Source organism: Muntiacus reevesi, chromosome 1 (genome assembly GCF_963930625.1).
Source record: "Muntiacus reevesi chromosome 1, mMunRee1.1, whole genome shotgun sequence".
Taxonomy (NCBI): Eukaryota; Metazoa; Chordata; class Mammalia; order Artiodactyla; family Cervidae; genus Muntiacus; species Muntiacus reevesi.
The window spans coordinates 140,230,953-140,250,646 of NC_089249.1; the positions used below are offsets into that span (position 1 = coordinate 140,230,953).

The following is a 19,694-nucleotide window of genomic DNA, read 5'->3' on the forward strand; positions in this document are numbered from 1 at the left end:
ATGTGTGGCCTTAAGAGAGGATCCAGTCCTTACATGCCAGGAAATATGACAACCACGCCAAGACATCAGCCCAAGCTGCGGCACACAGGCACACACATTCTTCCCCTGGTCTCTGCCTCGCTGACACCCACTCCTGCAGCCACTGCTGGCATTTACATCTTGCAGACTTACGACTCTACCGAACCCCACGTTTACTGACCAATCACAAGAGATTGAACTATAACCAACTAAAAAAGAAAAAAATAGAGAGAGAAAGAACCCAAGAAATGTATGTTAGGGGCTGGGGGGAATGAAAAAGTACAGCAGCCTCATCATTTATCCTAAAACTTTAAAGATACCTCTGGAACTCTCCAGATGAGCAAGCAGTGAGATCTGGAGATGTCAGCCAAAATTTCCCTTTTTCCTTTCCATCCCACTGCCAAGGGTTTGTCAGCATCTGGGACAGCTTCCCAGACAGCCTCACACACCTGCACGGTTGTGATGAGGAAGACAAGTGCTAAGTTCATCAAGTGCCGTGCTAATGACGGAAGATCAAGGCGCTGGGGCTAGGGGAGGAGTGGAACAGGGGTTGCCGCTGGGGAAAGGGAAGCAGTTGGGAAGGATTGAGACGGAATGGGATGGAATTACAGTCTGGAAAATTCTAATTATGAATATCATAATTTTCAATGTGCCATTCATTCATTTATATTTATTGCCTTTTTTTCCCTAAGAACAACTCTGCTGATAGGAAAGCAGGTTACTCTGTTTAGGATTCATAAAACACCTCTGTGACAAGCACCAATATATAGTTGAGGAAATGGACACATATTTTACAGAGTGCCTAATGCAATGTACATTGTACCTCATGTGCATATCTTAATAATTCCTGCAGCTCCAAAGACAAAAAACTAAGACCCTGGGAAATTAAATAACCTTCCCAAAGTCACTCTTCATGGCTGGAATTTGAACCCAGCCCCCCTCCCCACCCCGCCAAAAAAAATGGTGCTACTCACCCTAGTGTCTTATGAGCACTTGTTCCATGGTATCTTAGCACATATGAAAGGCACTCCTGTTAGGAGCTAACACCCAAATATAACGCAGATCAACAATCCCTTATGCGTAATTCCAAAACTCAAAAGTCCCTGAAAATCAAAAGGTGTGCATAACACATTTGCTAACAAAATATGACACGATCTGAACTTGTTGGCATTAAATCCTAACTTGTATTTATAGTCTTTATTAAACCACTTAGCATGGGGATTTATTCTTTATGATGCAGATGTATTAATGCATCTGATTATAGGGTTCTGCATTAGATCTCACTCAGGGTGTTTGACATCATGGTACGTCAGGATCCTGAATTCTAAAACAGATCTTGTTTTGGAGAAGGGATTATGAATCTGCAGACCTCCAGTCCCAGTTTTCTGGAGAATACCTTAGTTAGCTAGACAACAACGCTTTTAGAGACTGGATCAATGTATACTGTTTTTGTATAATTTGATTTTTACAATCTGCTTGGTACCAAGAGTACACTTTTATTAAAAATTAACATAATTCATGTAGTGTCTCTAGATCTGAAAGAGTGTGGTCAATTTCTTATTTCATTTCTGGCAGTGAAATTTCAGGGGATACATTATCTGTCCTATCCTGGAAGATGTTCTTGCAAGAGGAACTGATCGAGCAACCCGCATCCTGGGAAGCAAATCAGATCCACTTTGCTCAAGCCAAGATCACCAATGGCCACACCTAGTAAGGAACCTCAGATCCTTCCCTCTTCTTTGTTATTAAAAGAAAAGTGAGTTCATCAGTAGTACTAAGGAATATAAGCCTGGAAGTGTTTGCTAGACTGTGTTCAGGCCCTGTGTTATGCATTCATTATCTTGATAATTATTACTAATGAGAGCCAATACTTTATGTAGAGCGCTATATGACTTGTAAGCATTTCTGTATTCTTGACACCAAATAAATATGGTGGGTAAAAGAAAATATTCAAATAAAGAAGTTAAAGACATGAGCAGTAGTGACCCTGCAAACTACTTACTTTACACAACCCTCTAACCACCCCAAGAAGTGAAAGGTGGCCTGCTAGAATAATAGCTTGGCGACATCACCAAGCAAACACTTTTTTGCCCCTCTCCTTTCCCCACAGGGGTGTGGAGTGTTAGTGAAAAGTCAGAAGAAACTTGACAAGTAACACAGCTAAACAGGTCAGTCAGCCATGTCTGGTGCAAGGTTAAAAGTCGCAAACACAGGATTTCAAGGTATACAGTGAATTTCCATTATGCTCTAGATTAATGGATAGTAATAGTCTTTCCTAAAATGCAAGGCCTGCAAAGCCCAGCTCTCAAAGGCTTATTAGGCTTAGTACTCTCATAGTTTACAATTTCACATAAATGATCTCATTTCATCTCCACAATAACTCTATGTGGTAGGCAGCAATTTGAAACCAATTTTACAGATTAAAAACTAAAGCTCAAAAAAAAAAAAAACCAAAAACAAAAACTAAAGCTCAAAATTTCAATGTATCACAGGTAAAAAAAAAAAAATCAAGTACTGAAGTCTAAACCTAGGTTAAATTAAAAATAGGCATTTTTTCTAGCAAAGTAGATAAATTTATTCACATTATCTTTTTCTTAAGGATAATCTGCATGCACGAAAAAGAATGAAGATTGCTTTTTTTCTATCCATTTCATTTTAAGCAAGATATAATGTGCTGGTATAACGTTTTTAATATATGTAACACTTTATATAACTTTATGTATAAAACCAGTGTCAGGAGGAAGATCCCCTGGAGAAGGAAATGGCAACCTCTTCCACTACTCTTGCCTGGAAAATCCCATGGACAGAAGATCCTTGTAGGCTACAGTTCAGAAAGAGTCGGACACAACTAACCGCACACACACACAGGAGTAATTAAAAGTCACAGAGACTTTATCTTTTATTACATTCTGTTGCTACCTAAAATTGTGAAAGGAATAGAATATAGAGTTTTCTGGGGATTCTATTTCTAATTTGAGAGCCAGGAATTCCAAACAGTATACCTAGCTGACATTTTGGTGACTGCAAGAATTTCTTGGTTGTTAGAGAATTTGAAAAGTGAAAGTGGAAAAACGTTTTCTTAAAGCATGACATGAAGAAGCAATCCCAAAAGGTCAGACTGTTCATCCTCTCTGAGGATTTACTCTCAGTAACAGGGTTAGGGTACAGATGGGTGGAGTGGGCATTCCACATTCTATTTCCAAGTTGTCACTTTCCCTTATTCCAGTTCCCTGGAGGACCAAGGGAATTCCAGACATTTGAACTCTTAATTCGAACACAAGCTGGAGGGGGTTTGAAGTCAATCTCCTCAATGCACAAATCCCTGGAAGTAAAGGCTTGTTCTTGCCCACTGTTCTTTCTCATTCTTGCCAAATACTAGAAATAAAAATACACTTTGTTGGATAATGAACAGATCATTAAAATGGGTGAGGTGTCTTTTTTTTTCAAACAAGTTATTTTAAGGATACTAGTTCACCGACTCCTTTTTTTCTGTCATATTTATTTCCATAATTAAAAGAACAACAACAAGATGCCTTAATTCTTAAGCTCAGGGCAACTGAATACCCTGATCTAAAGATAAAACTGACCTTTCTCTCATTAGAACACATAGCCTGGAAAACTGACAATATCTTCTAAATTATTTGCATATCCTATGTCCCAGCAGTTCCCGTCCTGGTATAGACCTAGCAGAAATGTGTACATGTTTATCAAAAGAAAAACTTACGAATGTTCATAACAGCACTACTCATAAGGGCCCCAACCTGGAAATTATACAAATGCCTATCAGCAACAGAATAGACAAACTGCGTGAATTCACACGGTGGAGTATTTGGGTGAGATGAAATGAACACACAATTGCAACATGCATCAACATGATGCCTCTCACAAGCAACGCTGGGTGAAAGAAGCTAGATGCCAGGACACAAAGAATGAAATTCCATTTATATCAAGCTCAAAACCAGGCACAACCAGTCTAGCTGATTAGAAGCCAGGATAGTGGTTGCCTTCAACTGATTAGGATGTGAAGGCTGCTTCTGGGATGCTGAAATGTTCTGTCTTTTGATCGAGGTGCTGGTTACAAGGATGTGTTTGCTTTTGTGAGGGCTATATATGTATGACTGTACACTGTGTTGTATATATGCTATACTGCAATAAATCTACTTTATATGTACACTCTAGGCAGTCTCTTTAAAATGTACCCTAGACAAATGTTTTTTGTATATTAAAAAAAATTATTTCTACGTTTCTAAGAAGAACAATAATCTATTAACTGGGCTATACTCAAAAAAGAATCTACACCTCACTCTGCAATCCAGATGAAACTGGACGGTACCAATACTGAGGAGTTACTTAGCAATGCAAAGATAAGGTCTCCTGAGCCTTCCCTGAGGCTACATATTAATTACTCTCTCATACCTTAGGTATACAACATGACTTAGTTGTTCAGCTTCCCATTCAATGGTACTGTACTAACCTGAATTTTCAGCAAGAAAAAAAAAAAGGTGTCTTTATTAGAATCTCATCCATCTTGGAAGATCTAAACTTACATAATGCAATTTAATCACATTGCCTCTGTATATATTGTTCTTTTATTTCCTAAGAACTGTCCTCCTCCTCCTCCCCCTAAGAGGAAATTAAAGAGTCACGTAACACTTGAATATAGTTTCCCCAGATTTCTCTTGCAAGAGAAAAAAAAACCAAAGACATGCTGGTGTGTGTGTGTGGGTGGGTGTGGGTGTGTACAAGCAGGGGGGTGGGGTGCTGGTGGCTACTTTCCCACCTCAGTCCTTGCCTGTCCCCAAGTCCTCACTCCATTGACCCATCCTCCCTACCCACTATCTTTCCCTCCCAAATCTCTCTATTTAATTGAGTCTGATTAACAGAGGGCAAGAGAATTCTACTTAACTGGAATAGGAACAATTACACGAGTGTTCAATAAGATGGTCAATCCAGACAGTTGGCTCCACCTTCACTCCGCCAACAGCTCTGCCAAATTTTAACTAGATGTTTAAATGAATGGTAGAGTACAAAACCGCAGCAGAGAAATAAATACCTCTACAAATCTAATGAGATTCTGTTGGTCTCCTTCCCTGCTCTTTGCCAAGAAAATGCAGGACTGAATTTTAATTCAAAAGCTTATTCTCTTGATGTTTACAGCTCTCTGTCGCAAGCCAGTTTGGCTGACAAATTCACTAACAACTTCATTCCTCTCTGGATCTCTTCCTACCATCTAGGAATTGAGGCCAAAGGGGAAGAAAAAATAGGTCACCACTGTTATCTTGAGATGCTGACCAACATTAACCCTTAAAAGAGAAAATGCTGTCATTAATACAAACTCCAACAACCACTGGACAGGGAATTAATGACAACTTAATTTTTAAGTGTTTCAGGGAAGAAAACATATGTATAACTTTATTCTCCCCTAAGCATACTCCATGAATAAATTTTTTTTCTACTAGGTTATAAGGGATTGCTTCTGCCCAGAATAGGGATCGTCTAATTTTTACCAAACTATTTAACTTCACACTGATAAACATATAGACAGTCCAGAAAAATGACATTTTATAAGGACACTCTTATCATTCTACATTCTAAGATCACAAATCTGGTGCCAGAAATCCCCATCACTGAAAAAAATCTCTAAACTTGTTTATCCTGGATACAGGTAGCTCCAAAAAATAGTTTATTAAGAGTATTAAAAAGGTTACAACTAAAAAAAAAAACCTAAGTGACTAATAACAGGGGAACCAATTAATTACTCTTCATCCTATCAAAAATATATTGTGCAGCTAATAAAAATGTTTATGATTTTTCTTATTGTTCATATTTTAAAATCAGCATTTAAATATACACATATTGTTCTAATTATATGTGTGGGGGGTTACATTATACATAAGTGTTACCATATATATTAACAAGGACACAGGATGGATTCAGGTGCTTTGCAACACATTTCACTTAATACAACAACTCTTCATAGTAGTTACTATGCCATCATTTTACAGGTGAGAAAATAGGTTCTGAGAAGTTTAGTTTGCCCAAATGTAGAACATTTTAAGTAAGTGGCCAAGTCTGGGTGCAAAATGTGCCTTACTCCAAAGTATATGTATCATCCTCTATATAATCATCTTAATAAAGAAAACAGGTAAAATCTAGAAAATGACTCAAATAGTAACAAGGTTTGCCTGTGAATAATGAATCCAGAACATATATTCCCTCCTCCCCATCCCCCCAATCTCAAAATGGAGCATGAATTTCCTTTATGATGGATAAAGACAAACATTTTTCAAAGAGTTGACACACTCGGGAAAAAAGGACATATACATTCAGAGTTACAACTAAACTCGACAAAGAACCGTTTGTACAAGATCACCACCTTGAGAGCTTACAGAGGAAAAAATAAGTACAGAGTCTCATGCTTGATCCTTACTATAAAAAACTGATCTTGAATACCACGGTGATTTGCAAGAAACAGGGCTATTGCAGATCATGACAAAAGGAAATGCTTAGGTACTGAAAATCATAGTAGAGGAAGACGCCTAGATTGGGAATTTCAAACAAAACTAATCAGTATACAATAGATGACCCTGTGCGAATGGTACCCCGTGCAGACATGTCGTGCCCAACAGACTTCCTTATTTTGTTTTACAGCTGCTATATATAGAAAACGATAATAGCTAATGCTACTATCTGTCCAGCATTAGGAACTTCATGCATGTTAACCTGATTCATGTGAAGATAAATTTATATAGATTACACTAACAACATTATGAATGTATTTCACATACCATTATGATAGTTATTCAAACAATCTTGATAGTTATTCTATTATTCTTCTATTCCATTTATGTTAACCTCTTAACACTATTCTGTTAATGACAGTTAATTCTATGATGGTTAGAGGTATAAGGGAGCAAAAATACCTGTTTAAATATTTATCAACTAAAGTTCCACCTCATTCTTAACAACTTCCCAAAGGTAATTTCTCCATTCTCTGAATCTCTGCAATAAAGACAGTATATGCTACAATTAAAGCAATACATACACTGTAGAAAAATTGAAAATATGTAAAGGAAGAAGAGGGGAAAAATAATCTATTGTCTGACCACCCAGTAAAAACCAACTACTGTTTACATTTTATTTCATTCCACTCTTTTGGACTTCTAGGTTCTGACTTTGCTGTAAATTCTTTGATAGCTGGTCCATGCCATGATTCCTTACCACAGCGAATTGTACGTAGTAAGCATAAATAAGCATGTGTGCACCCATTAATTTAGGTATTAAATCATCAGACCGTTAGTTTGGCCTGTCACTCAATCAGCTAGTGAAAAAGGGAAGAAAATGTTCTTTCTCTTTAAGATAAAAAACTTCCCCTTCTCTCAACAAGCTATTAATAGAGTCTTCCCCCATTACCTCTGTTTTTCCTTCTCTGTCCTCTTCAGGCTCTAAGTATATACACACATAGCCCCTTGGCTACTTCAAGCTTGCAAAAGAACTCAATTTATGAATTCCTTAATCTGAAGGCAGCTAACACCCTTCATACCAACAGAAGCTCTGAATAGCAAGGAAGCTTGGCAGAGAGTCACAAACCGGTGACAAGTGTCACCATTACAAAGGGCTGCTAGTTTTGGTCCACTCTACCCCTCAAAAGAAATTACAGGGGAAAAGGAATAGGCTGCAATCTGATTTAGCAGGGGAAATCTAAAGCAATAATCTCAGCAAGCAAAGTTTCTGGCCTTGATCACTTGATTTCCTACTGTAGCATTGAAACCAGGAGAGTCAGTGGGTAAATATGAACCCAGAGAACAAAGAAAGGCAAAAGCAGACGGAAACACCTCCCTGAATGCGATAAAGCTTCTGAAGGGTTATTGAATTGTTGTTGTTGTTGTTGTTGTTGTTGTTGTGGCTTTCAAAGGGAGTAAGAGGGGAAAAGGCAAGCAAATCAGTTCCACATGTTGGAAAGACTCAGCCTTTAGCCAGAGTAACTTGACTATAAGTAATATTCATGACAATGCATGTGAAACCTCTCAGACATGGAAAGCTGACTCGCTTTGCAGATGGTGCCAGATTTCCACTCCCTTACTTCCACTCTCCTAACTCTTCATTTCCTCACTCCCTACACCCTCAATCTCCATTTAGGCTTTTTAAATTTCACCTTGAAAGTAGGGGGAAAAAAAGGGGGGGGAGGCATTTAAATGGCTATGCATTTATTCTTGGAGGAGGGCACTTTAAAATAGTCTTTGGTACTCAGGGTTCTATGTGTGCACAAGCCCGCACAAATGCTCAGGTCCTTAGGAATCCATCCATTAAGGACAAAGAAAACTGGAAACCCTGAAATCCTTTACCTTCCAGACTTAAATGACTATGCTTAGTTAATAACTCAGTGAGTCAATCATGTCCTTTCTGATAGAGTCAGAAAATATGTAAAATATAGCTCTAGACTGGGCTCTCTGGTTGAAGGAAGAAATTAAAAATTAAAAAGTAAGAAGGAATAGTGAACAGTGCAATGCAGTCTCCGTATGAACTCAATATGACTGGCACAGACCCAAGGTGCTGTCAGAGTTCATGGAGGGTTGGGGAGGCGGGAGGCAGGATTCTGAAGAGATGGGACTTGGGCTTGAATTTGAGGTCAGATTTAAATAGGAAAAAAGAAAAAAGAGCTTAGGCAAGAACATTTCAGAGCATTCACAGAGAGGGTCTGTCACACAGTACTAAACACAAAGTACTAAGTACTTTGGACCAGGCCTATTTTGGATATTAAGGATACAAAAATGAACGTAACAAACTCCCTGTCCACATGGAGCCTATGTTCTACATCCTTTGGCTTCAAGAAAATCCTTAAAATGGACTTACTCAGCACAGGTCTGTATGTTTGGAAAATGGGGGTTCAAAGATAAGAAGATCACTTCTATTGTAGAATAGCTTACAATCTAGAGACCCTGCAAGTCAGCAGTTATGACACAAGGTCAGTTGCATAAGGGGAGCTTTTAGAAATAAAACTGAACTCAATGGAAGAGAAATGATGGGGCTAGACTCTGGAGGTCTTTCAAGCCAGGAAGAGGAGTTGGATTTTACACATAAGCTAGGCACTGAGTAAATATTTTATGAATGAGTAAATGAATAAATGTCTCTTTGCCAATAAATAAAGAACCATTAGAAAGGATTTGTAGTTGGGGAGTGACATGATGAAATAGGTGCTTTAAGAATGTTTATATTCCACATGCTCGGAAGCATGCACCCACTTCCCTCAACTGTTGCTAAGCCTTCTCACAAAGAAAAATATCTAGTCCATTTAGAAGCCAGTTACTATCCCAAGGGTCTGTGACAACTTTAGGAGCCAAATGAACTGGATTGCCTTTGATCCTTCAAATGACACTTGAAAGACCTTAAATAAAAGTTTCCCATGAGTCTTATCTCCTTTGTAAAATTATAAAATCCTCCGAGGGACTGTTTTCTTCAATTTTGCAACCCCTACAACACTTCCACAGATATGGAATATTATGGAATAAGATGGAGAAATATTTGTTCAAAAAATGATTTTAAAATAACTTAATGAAAAGCAACTGTTCGAGTTTAAAGCACAGTTGCAATGTTGCATTCTGAGCTGAAGACTAGTTTTTGACATTTCAAAATATGCTACTGTGAGGCTGTTTGTATGGTTTTCAAATGAAATGTTCACTTATGCCATATCCAAACAGAGAGAATTTTTCTGGTACATCCTTTTATGTAAAGAGGTGCTTTTTTTAGTATAATCATTAAGCACAGAAACTATAAATCTAAACTTGTCACAAAAGCTAATAACTAACAATGTCAAATTGCAACTGTACAAACCAGCTCTGTATAAACAATCTCTATGCCTGATGAAGGCTTTAAGCCTCCCTATGTCTACTTTCCCTAACCTGTAAAGGGGAAAATTGAGTTAGATTATATAAAACTTGGTGATCCTAAAATTTCTACTCTATTGTTGTGCTAGAATCATATTGAACTATCAACGGCTAGACTTTTGAGCAGCTTCTAAGGTTGGGTCTTTCTGTTATATGAAACAGATGTGTCAAGCAAATTATACTTGTTGGTGAAATCTGACTTAAGTTATTAGGAAAATGTTATAAATATATCTCTAAAACTTGTTGCAGGAGGAGAAAGTATTAAAGGGATGGATATTTTAACAAGAAAATTTAAGTAGAGAAAGCCAGTCTTGAGTGTGGTGAGTTTAAATCTGGACATTAAGACATGAAGCCAAGCAGTCAGCCTTTCTGGAATAAATGTGATGCTAATATGATTACACGAATGTCTCCCAGGTCCTCCTCACTGTATCATCTTTCAGTCTCTCACAGCCAGGGTGCCTGTCACGCATATTGAATACCATGGTAACAAGCCTGCCTGCAATGGCTCCAGCATGCCATTATTTTCAGCAATAATCATTAATTCACATCTCAATGAATACGATTCCCTGGGCTCAGATTCACAGTATAATTTTAATGAATAAATAAATGCAGGCTGAAATTTTTTTTCACGATTTCAGGGTTAAAAAAATAGGCATGCAAAAGGAAAGTTAAAACAACAGCAACAACAACAAATCCTGTTTCCAGCTGAGTGGCTATGGAGAGGTTAGATGCACACCATTTCCTAATTTGTAAAAGAGAGGTGACAATAATAGTGAATTCATAGGGTTTTTGTGAGGTTCAGTGCTTACATAGCACTTATTCCTTCCATACAATAAGAGCTCAGTAAATAGTAGCTTTTAAAAATCCTTCAAAAAGAGCAGCCATTCCCAGGAATAAAAAGTCATTTGAGATTTCCTGTGTCCTCCTCCCAACTTCAGGAACTCTTCCAAATCAGCACTCTGAAGCCTTCCACAGTGACAAGACTTATTAAAAACTCCATATTTTCAGGAAATGGCTTTCCCATTAGCTCCCAGTGCCTTGACAAGCTTGGCTCCCAGGCTCAACAAACTGCCTTCTTCAAGTTTCTTTAGAAACCCACATGCAAGCTGTGTCCTTGAGAGAGCGACTTTCCTTTTGGTTACTGATGTTATAGAATTGGCCAGAAAAGTTCATTTGGGTTTGGAAAAATGAATGAAATGGAATTCCATCATATGGAAAAACCCGAATGAACTTTTTGACCAGCCCAGTACTTGGTGGGGAACCCCTGCAGAAGCACGCCCCGAATGTCTAGTTTCTTCAGGCATGGCTTTGTAAACACGCGGCCAAGGAGGCCACAGGAGTAAACTCAAGTTGGCAAATATATCCCAGAGGTGCTGGTCCCTCCCAGTCTAGTGCTGCTTAACAGACAGGGTTCTGGCTGGTACTACAGGAGGGAAGTAGCCCTAAAACATCCACCTGCAATTAGGAAGCAATAGCTTCTACAGGAGAGGGAGAAATGCATATCAGTTATGCCTCCAACAGAACCCAGAGGCTCATCTGGTTTGAGCCTTCTCAGGACCCACCCAAAAAGAGGTGAGAAAATTAAACTTCCTTTAGAGCCTTCACTGAATTATTTACTTTCACATTGTGCTGCAAGTATTTATTTAGAAACATGAGTAGCGAAGGTAAGAACAACTTCTGCTCGCCTAGATAGCAGTGTAAGGACTAAAGCCCAGGCTTTGGAATCATCTAGACCTCAGCCATCTCAGCTGGGTAACCAACACAAATTGTTTAAACCTTCTAAGCCTAAGTTTCCTCATGGGAATTTAAGCGACATACCTCCAACTTCACAGAGAAGAGAATGATCTTCACTATCTACCAGGTTTGAAAGTTAGAACTAAATGGAATGACAGCTGCGACAGTGTCTGACATATTTTTTGCCCAATTAAGTATAGCCAGTATTAAAATTGCCATCATTTTCTCTGAATATCCAGCATTTAGTATAATCACCATAAATGCCTAATAATGCTTAACAAATCAATAAAAGATTTGGAACAACCCTCTTAGTTAACAGAAGAAGAAAGCAAGTCTTACAGAAGTACAACCAGGGACAGGACCAAACACGGGTTTCTCCTGGCTTTCAGTAATGCTGACTTTTTAAAAAATATTTATTTATTTGGCTGCATTGTGTCTTAGTTGCAGCACGCGGGATCTTCATTTCAGCATGTGGGATCTTTAGTGACCCGTGTTGCAGTCCAGGCTAAGTTGCCCTTTTGCATGTTCCAGGCTTAGTTCCCCAACCAGGGATGGAACCTGCATCCCCTCCATTGGAATGTGGATTCTTAACCACTGGACCACTAGCGAAGTTCCCAGTCATGCTGATTTCAAATGTAATTCTTAAAATCAGACTATGCTGCATAATGAACTAAAACTAAAACATTTTAAAAAATTTATTTTATTGAAGTGTAGGTGATTTACAGAGTTAATTTCTGCTGTATAGTGAAGTGACTCAGTTATACATATACATGCATTCTTTTACATATTCTTTTCCATTATGATTTATCATAGAATATTGAATATAGTTCCCTGTGCTATACATTAGGACCTTGCTGTTTATCTCTAAAACCTATTTACTTACCCTACAAAGCTAGCATGGGAAGGGAAAATACATTACCTAAAACTACTGAGTTAGGATAAAGCCAAAACCTCAAATTATCCTCCCCATCAAAAAATATTTTTAAAATAATTTATGTATTTTAATTGGAGGATGATTTCTTTATAATATTGTGGTGGCTTTTGCCATACATTGACATGAATCACCCACGGGCACACATGTGTCCCCAAACAAATGTTTAATCTGTCTGAAGTGCCTGAAAGGGGGTCATGGTATAGTGGAAACATCATGGGTTCTGGAAGCAAGGAAGTCGGACCAATGGTCCTCAGCTCCATTCCTTTCTGTGGGGGTTGGAGGTAGGTTGCTTAAATGTCCAGAGCCTCCATTTTCCTGCCTCTAAAAACAGGGGTAATAATATCAATCCTTGGGCAGTGACCGCTAATGAGAATAAGGTTTCCTTGGGGGATGATGAAAATGTTTTAGATTATGGTGATAACTGTACAACTCTGGAAATATACTAAAAGCCATTGACTTACACGGTTTCCATGGGTGACTTTATGTAAAGTGTTAGTCACTTACTCATGTCCGACTCTTTGTGACCCCATGGACTGTAGCCCACCAGTCTCCTCTGTCCATGGGATTTCCTAGGCAAGTATACTAGAGTAGGTTTCCATTTCCTTATCCAGGGGATCTTCCTGACCCAGGGATCGAACCGGGGTCTCCTGCATTGCTGGCAGATTCTTTACCATCTGAGCCACCAGGGAAAGCCATGTAATGTAAACTGCACTTCAATGTCTAGTTAGGGTCACAGCTGTGAGGACTTAAGTTATTATCTATATGAGGAAAAAAGGAAAGTACATAGTTGGTGCTTTCAACTATGAAACTTGGATTTTCATCACTAAGGTCAAGGTTATTATTCATTAGAGATACAAGATAAATCCTATTTGCTTGTAAACAAACGCAGATTCCTGGGCCCTTACCTCCATAAATAATGGGCCCATGAGCCCTGGGGAGGCCAGTATGCGCAAGAATCACCCAGGTAGTCCCGATGATGCCTACTAATCACTGTTCGATATGTCCTACACTAATGACACTTTCAAATGAAAACACTTCTATGAGTCTCCTGGAAATATCAGTAGTATTGAATTTCTGTATAAATTCCCTATAAATTTTTGTATAAAATTCCCTATATTGAATTTCTGAATAAATCCAAATTTCCACAGACTATAAAGTACAGTGTAGTTAAAAAAAAAAATTCCTTAAGAAAGAAAAAAGAGGGAAGGAGAAAGAAAGAGAAATTCCCATTACCACTGACCACTTAGAGGAAAAGAAAGGGGCATATTCCAAATCTTCAGGCACCGATAGTTGCTTTCCACTTGCAGGCACCAAATTCAGAACTAGAGATAGACTAAGCTTTGTGTGGAGCTTCCTGGGAAGGTAAGAGGAAGAAAAGAAGGAAAGAACACTTTGGTTTGCAACGTTACTGCCTTATGACAAGGTATTAAAAAGTAGAGACATTATTTTGTCAACAAAGATCCGTACAGTCAAAGCTATGGCTTTTCCCAGTAGTCATGTATGGATGTGACAACCGGACCATAAAGAAGACTGGGTGTCAAAGAACCGATACTTCAAATTGTGCTGGAGAAGATTCTTGAGAGTCCCTTGGACTGCAATGAGATCAAACTACTCAATCCTAAAGGAGATCAACCCTGAATGTTCACTGGAAGGACTGATGCTGAAGCTCCAACACTTTGGCCACCTGATGCAAAGAGCTGACTCTTTGGAAAGACCCTGATGCTGGGAAACATTGAGGACAGGAGGGGGAAAGGGTAACAGAGGATGAGATGGTTGGATAGCATCATTGATACAATGGACATGAGTTGGAGAAAACTCCAGGAGATAGTGAAGGACAGGGAAGCCTGGCATGCTGCAGTTCATGGGGTTGCAAAGAGTGGGAAATGACTTAGCGGCTGAACAACAGCAGCAACTGCTGCACCACCACCCTTGAGGGGAGTGCATTTTTAGAATTCCTGTTTTACAAAACGAGGAACTAACTAATGACCAGGCAGCATCCTCAAAGCCACACATTGGATCCACACAGGGAGGGACAACTTTCCCCACAACTCCAGGCTTCCCTGGAGGCCATGGTTGTAACCTGGGATCAAGATCTCTTTGTCTCTCAAACTGCTAGAGCTGCTGGTGAGCTTCCTTTGTCCAGCCATGTCCAGCTAAATGTTCTGGAAGGGCTCACCTTTCCAATGCAGCCCAGTTCAGTTTTCTGTTACTGAGCACAGACTATAAGCTGGCTTCAGATGATGCGATGCTAAGACAGCCCATTCTTCAAGAGCTGACAGTGCAAAGGAGAAGAAGGTATAGATATGTAGAAGCTGTAGGTAGTGGCCAGTGTGAGGAAGGCACACCTAATTCAAACACAATAGCAAGTTACCAGGAACCTTGTTCTCAGCATTCAACAGGGACTATTAAAGCCTAATGTGCAGAGCAGGAGAGATAGCTGGAAGGTTGGTTGGCTGGTTGGTTTTTTGGCCTGGGATTTATATTCATCAAAAGCCCCCAAATTATACAGTTAATCTTTTCTCCTAATGAGAGTTTATACACAGTCACAGAAAAAAGGTATTGGATCATACCACCTTCTTGTATCACATTAACAGAACATACCATACATACACAGTATTCTCTATTTATGCTTTAAAAAAAAAAACACTGAAATTAGCTCAGAAATAGCACAATTACATTGCATAAGAGTTAATTTGTTAAGTAGAAATATTTAAATATAATAGCGTTGGTGACTGTTTGGCATTTCTTCATTTATTAACACACTGCTTCAAAACTGGAGGTGAGTTGGAGAGCTCTCAGGATCTGGAAGGCCCAGCTGCTGTTAATACTCATGGTTGATCCAAGCCATCTGGGTATTTGCATTATTCCTTCTCTACAGAAACCACAGCCCAGTGTCTGCAAGGCCCGATTGTGGAGCTTTGCTCAGAATGCCCCCTCTCATACTCATGTAACTGCCTGCACCCTGCCTCTTAACATACTGATCAATAGAAACAAATTATCTTATTGCTATCTACCTCTTCTACTATTAAAACTACCCCCACCATGTTACTCCTCCTCCTCACTGAGACTTTTCATGGAAAGAAGAATAAACTTCAATTTTATAGATGAGGACGTGGACAGAACTAGTTCAAGTGGCAGAGCGAGATGAACTCAGACATGTCTGACTCTAATCTTAGGCCAAGGCTCTTGGCACTTACAGGTCCAAACTATCCAACGGTTTCCAACCAATCGAGAGGAAAACTCCAAGTCTTTGCCTTGGTTCAAAAGCCCTAACTACATCCCATGCACCCTTTTGATTTCTCTCCCACCCTCTTCCCCCTGGCTCCAGACACACCGGTCTGCAGGTTGCTACTTAGACCTGCAGAGCAATTTCCAACCACGGGCCTGTGCATTTCCTGCTTCCTCTTTCTGAAGCACACTATCTTTGGATGGACTTGCTCCGTCCTGCCACTAGGGTTCTGCTCAAATGTTATTTTATACAAAATAGTGACCCCAGTAGCTCTTGTCACATTTCACATGTCCTATGCTTTTTTCCCCTGTTGGTATATATGTTACAGGCACAGGGACTCTGCTTTTTCCCCCACTGTCCCCAGCACCCAGAACCACTCAGTTAATGAATTCATGAGAGGGACAAAAACTGTAAACATACTATGACAGAAGCATATCCCACTTGGAATTCATAACACATGAAATTATTCAAAGGGGTCACTTTCCCACCTAAAATGTACTTTGCCACTAATTTTCTCAATAAATTCCATATAGTTGTTGTTGTTTAGTTGCTAAGTCCTGTCCAACTCTTTGCAACCCCATAGACTGTAGCCTGCCAGGCTCCTCTGTCCATGGAATTTCCCAGGCAAGAGTAATGGAATGGGTTGCCTTCTCCAGGGGATCTTCCCAACCCAGGGATCAAACCTGTGTCTCCTGTTTGGCAAGAGGATTCTTTACCACTGAGCCACCTGAGAAGCCCCAAATTCCACAGTAAGGTTCCCTTGATTTTTCATCTCCATGGAAAGTCCTTCCTGATCTCTATGCAGTAGGGCACCCCACTATTCTAACACTTAACAGAATGCACTGCAATTATTTGTTAACATAGCTAGTCTCGACCCCTGATACCTTGTGAGCTTCTAGAAGACAAGAACTGATTCTCATTCATCTTTAAATTCCTAGCACATAGAAGGCATGTTGTTGCTGACTATATGGTATAATGCTATTTCTACTCTGCCCCACAGAAGCTGTCAGTATTTAGGCAGCATTATGAGTCTGGCATTAAGCAAAATTGTAATGGGGAAGATTCTCTTATCACAGCAGTATCACCATTACCAGCCCAAGCCCATCCTTGTACAAGCATGCTCAGCCTGTGCCAGTAGAGCAAATACTTTTCTATGTCTGAACAACAAAGAGATACCTGGTAATAAGCAAATTAACCAGCTGAGAATCATTCTAAACACATCTCTCCAGAGTAGAGTTCTATCAGAGTTCATGTTCTTGTTTGACTTTGTTTACCTCCCCAAAATAAGTTCTCCAAGGCAGTCTTCTTTGTGATTGCTCTGGTTCTCTCTGTCTCTCTCATGCCCACACACCCCTGCCTCAGTGCATTGTAATAGGCTGTATACACACTCTCCTCCGCCCCAAGTCACTAAGGAACAGCAAAGGGTCATGAGAAGGCAGAGGTATTTGCGAGACATCAAGGCACTTTTTGGGATTCCGTTCCTGACACACTGCATGTTTGCTGGGATTTCTCCCTTCTCAGTCTCCAATCCTAATAAATAACAGAGGACCCACACACAAAATGCAGACGGATGAACACTTCCCTTATAACAGAACTTCATTTGACTGGAACTTCATTCCAGTGCACTGGAATCCCTGCAACTGTCTGATATTCAGGCCTCTGCCGTGTTTCCTTTCAAAAGGGACTGGGGCAGGCACCAAAGAAGGGTGCTTTCATTTTTTCCACAAAACGTTAATTTCAAGTTTAAGGAATGAATCCAAAGGAGAAACATTCCATGCAATGACCACACTTGCTCTGCATTATAAAACTAGCTGAATGTGACACACAATTAGTTGTCAATCAGGTTTCCTAAAAATTTTTAAGAATGAGGAAAAGGGAAGAAGTATTTGTTTTACTTCTTCTTTCCTAAAAAAAGGAGATGGAATGAGCTTTATTCATTCCAATTAATTGTTCAAGAAAAGAGTTGACCCATTAATAATGGTGGGAAAGAATCTGTATTGCTCTTTGCATTGACTAGGTAAATAAGGCTAAAGGGCTGTCTTACTTTAGACCTTACATATTTTTAAATTTGATCTTCTCTAATCAATTCCCCCCCCCACCAGATGTATAGAGATTTCTAAGATGTTGCCAATGACTTTGATTTTCATGGCAAATGTCATTTCTGAAAGCTAAGTTTTCACCTATCATTTAAAAGTTGCTGGCCTTAAATCTCTACGAAGGAACGTTGCGCTTTGTTGTAGAGGTAACATCAGGAAAAGTCAAATGGCCCCAGGGAATGCTAAATTTTTCCACACCAGGAATCAGCATTGAAGCACCCAGTGTTCTCCCAATTAAACTGCAGAGCAAAATGCTGAAGACAATTTTAAGTTTGCAACAAAGAGTTCTGTACTACCAGATCCTGACCACAAAGCGCAGCGGACTCTTTTATTGCCAGGCACTGGGTCACTTCAGGAGACACCAGAAGATCCTAACCATAGAATCGTGCCTATGTTAGTTTGAAACGCATCTTTCTTCCTTTCTGTTTCTATTCTAGCCAGTCAATCCTTATCAATCATAAACAATGACAAAGATGAGAAGCAGATGTGGGCAAAATCATCGAGAATGTAAAAGCAAGCCTGTGAAAGTTTGAAAGTAATGTTACAGGGCAGGAGAATGAATTGATCAGATTTGAACCCGAAGCAGAATAATTTGGCAGTAGTAGTATGACCTATTATTAGCAAATTAGATCATAACATACTGTTGAACGTGCACATTTGGGTCAAAGGCTGTTGTGGACTCAAATCTCAGCTCTGTCAATTACTAGCTGAGTAGCCCAGGGCACTTTAATTAACCCCAAAGTCTCCCCTCTGCACACTCTCCCACCCCCAATCTCTTACTTCATAGGACTTTTATTATCCATTAGATTTTACTATTTGTATTGATATGTATTAATGAGAAAAGTCATTTATCTCACTAACACAATAGCCAGCATATGGTAAGGAGTCAATAAATGACAACTTTTGTTGTTGCTATTGTAATATAACAAAATGGGGAGGGAGGAAAGAGAGACAGAACTAGAGAAAGGTGATGGTTCTAGAACTGAAAGAAGGAAAATGGATACAGAGGACATTTTTGAGCTCTCATCCGCTGATTGGCTGTGGAGTATAGAGAGATGCATCAAAAATGCCAAAGAAATTTGAAAGCTGGGTGATTAATTACAGGCTGAGCAACGACGGGTTTCATTTTTAGTGTGTTAGTTTTACCTAGACAAAATGAAAGAAACAAGAGAGAGACAGAGAGAAATAATATTCTCTACAATCACTGCAAAGTTGGAAAAAATTAAAAGCATAGTTCCTGAAAAGAGACCCCATCCTTTTCTAACAGTTAAGGTACAAACATTACGCAATATTTTTTTAAAGGGGGGGTGGTTTTCTCAAGAAAAATTCACGGACTGTAATTAAAACACCTTTTGGAAACACATGTAACTCACACTGTTTTATAAGTAAGCACCAAGACTATAGACTCATGAATTCAAATCCCCTTTTCCCACATGCATAACTGATACTTAGGACAGCATGCAACTAAAATAGAATACTAGCCAATGAAAGTCAGGAAAATATGGTGAGAAAATATGGGTATGATCTTTTTTAAGGTCAGATGTCAGCATTGTAAAATAAATCCAAGAGTCTCCTATTTAGTTCCCTTATCATTAAATTTGGGGAAGGCCATCAGTTATTATAATATTTTTAAAAAGAAAAGAAAAATATGATTACAAATATCAATGTCAAGAACGTCATTCTCAAATACCAGTAATAGTAATAATATCATGCTTTTTCAGAGATTCCACAAAAATGTTTATAGTACATACTCTAAATCTCATGAGTTGACAAAAGTAAAGCATTAGTTTTAGCAAAGC

The 19,694-nt window shown here is 39.2% G+C and overlaps 1 protein-coding gene across 1 annotated transcript in view; it reads right to left on the bottom strand.

Moving 5' to 3' along the window:
* The window catches only part of CACHD1 (cache domain containing 1), a 232,012-nt gene that overhangs the window by 142,841 nt on the left and 69,477 nt on the right, over positions 1-19,694 (bottom strand). The gene's annotated exons all lie outside the window — the stretch shown is intronic.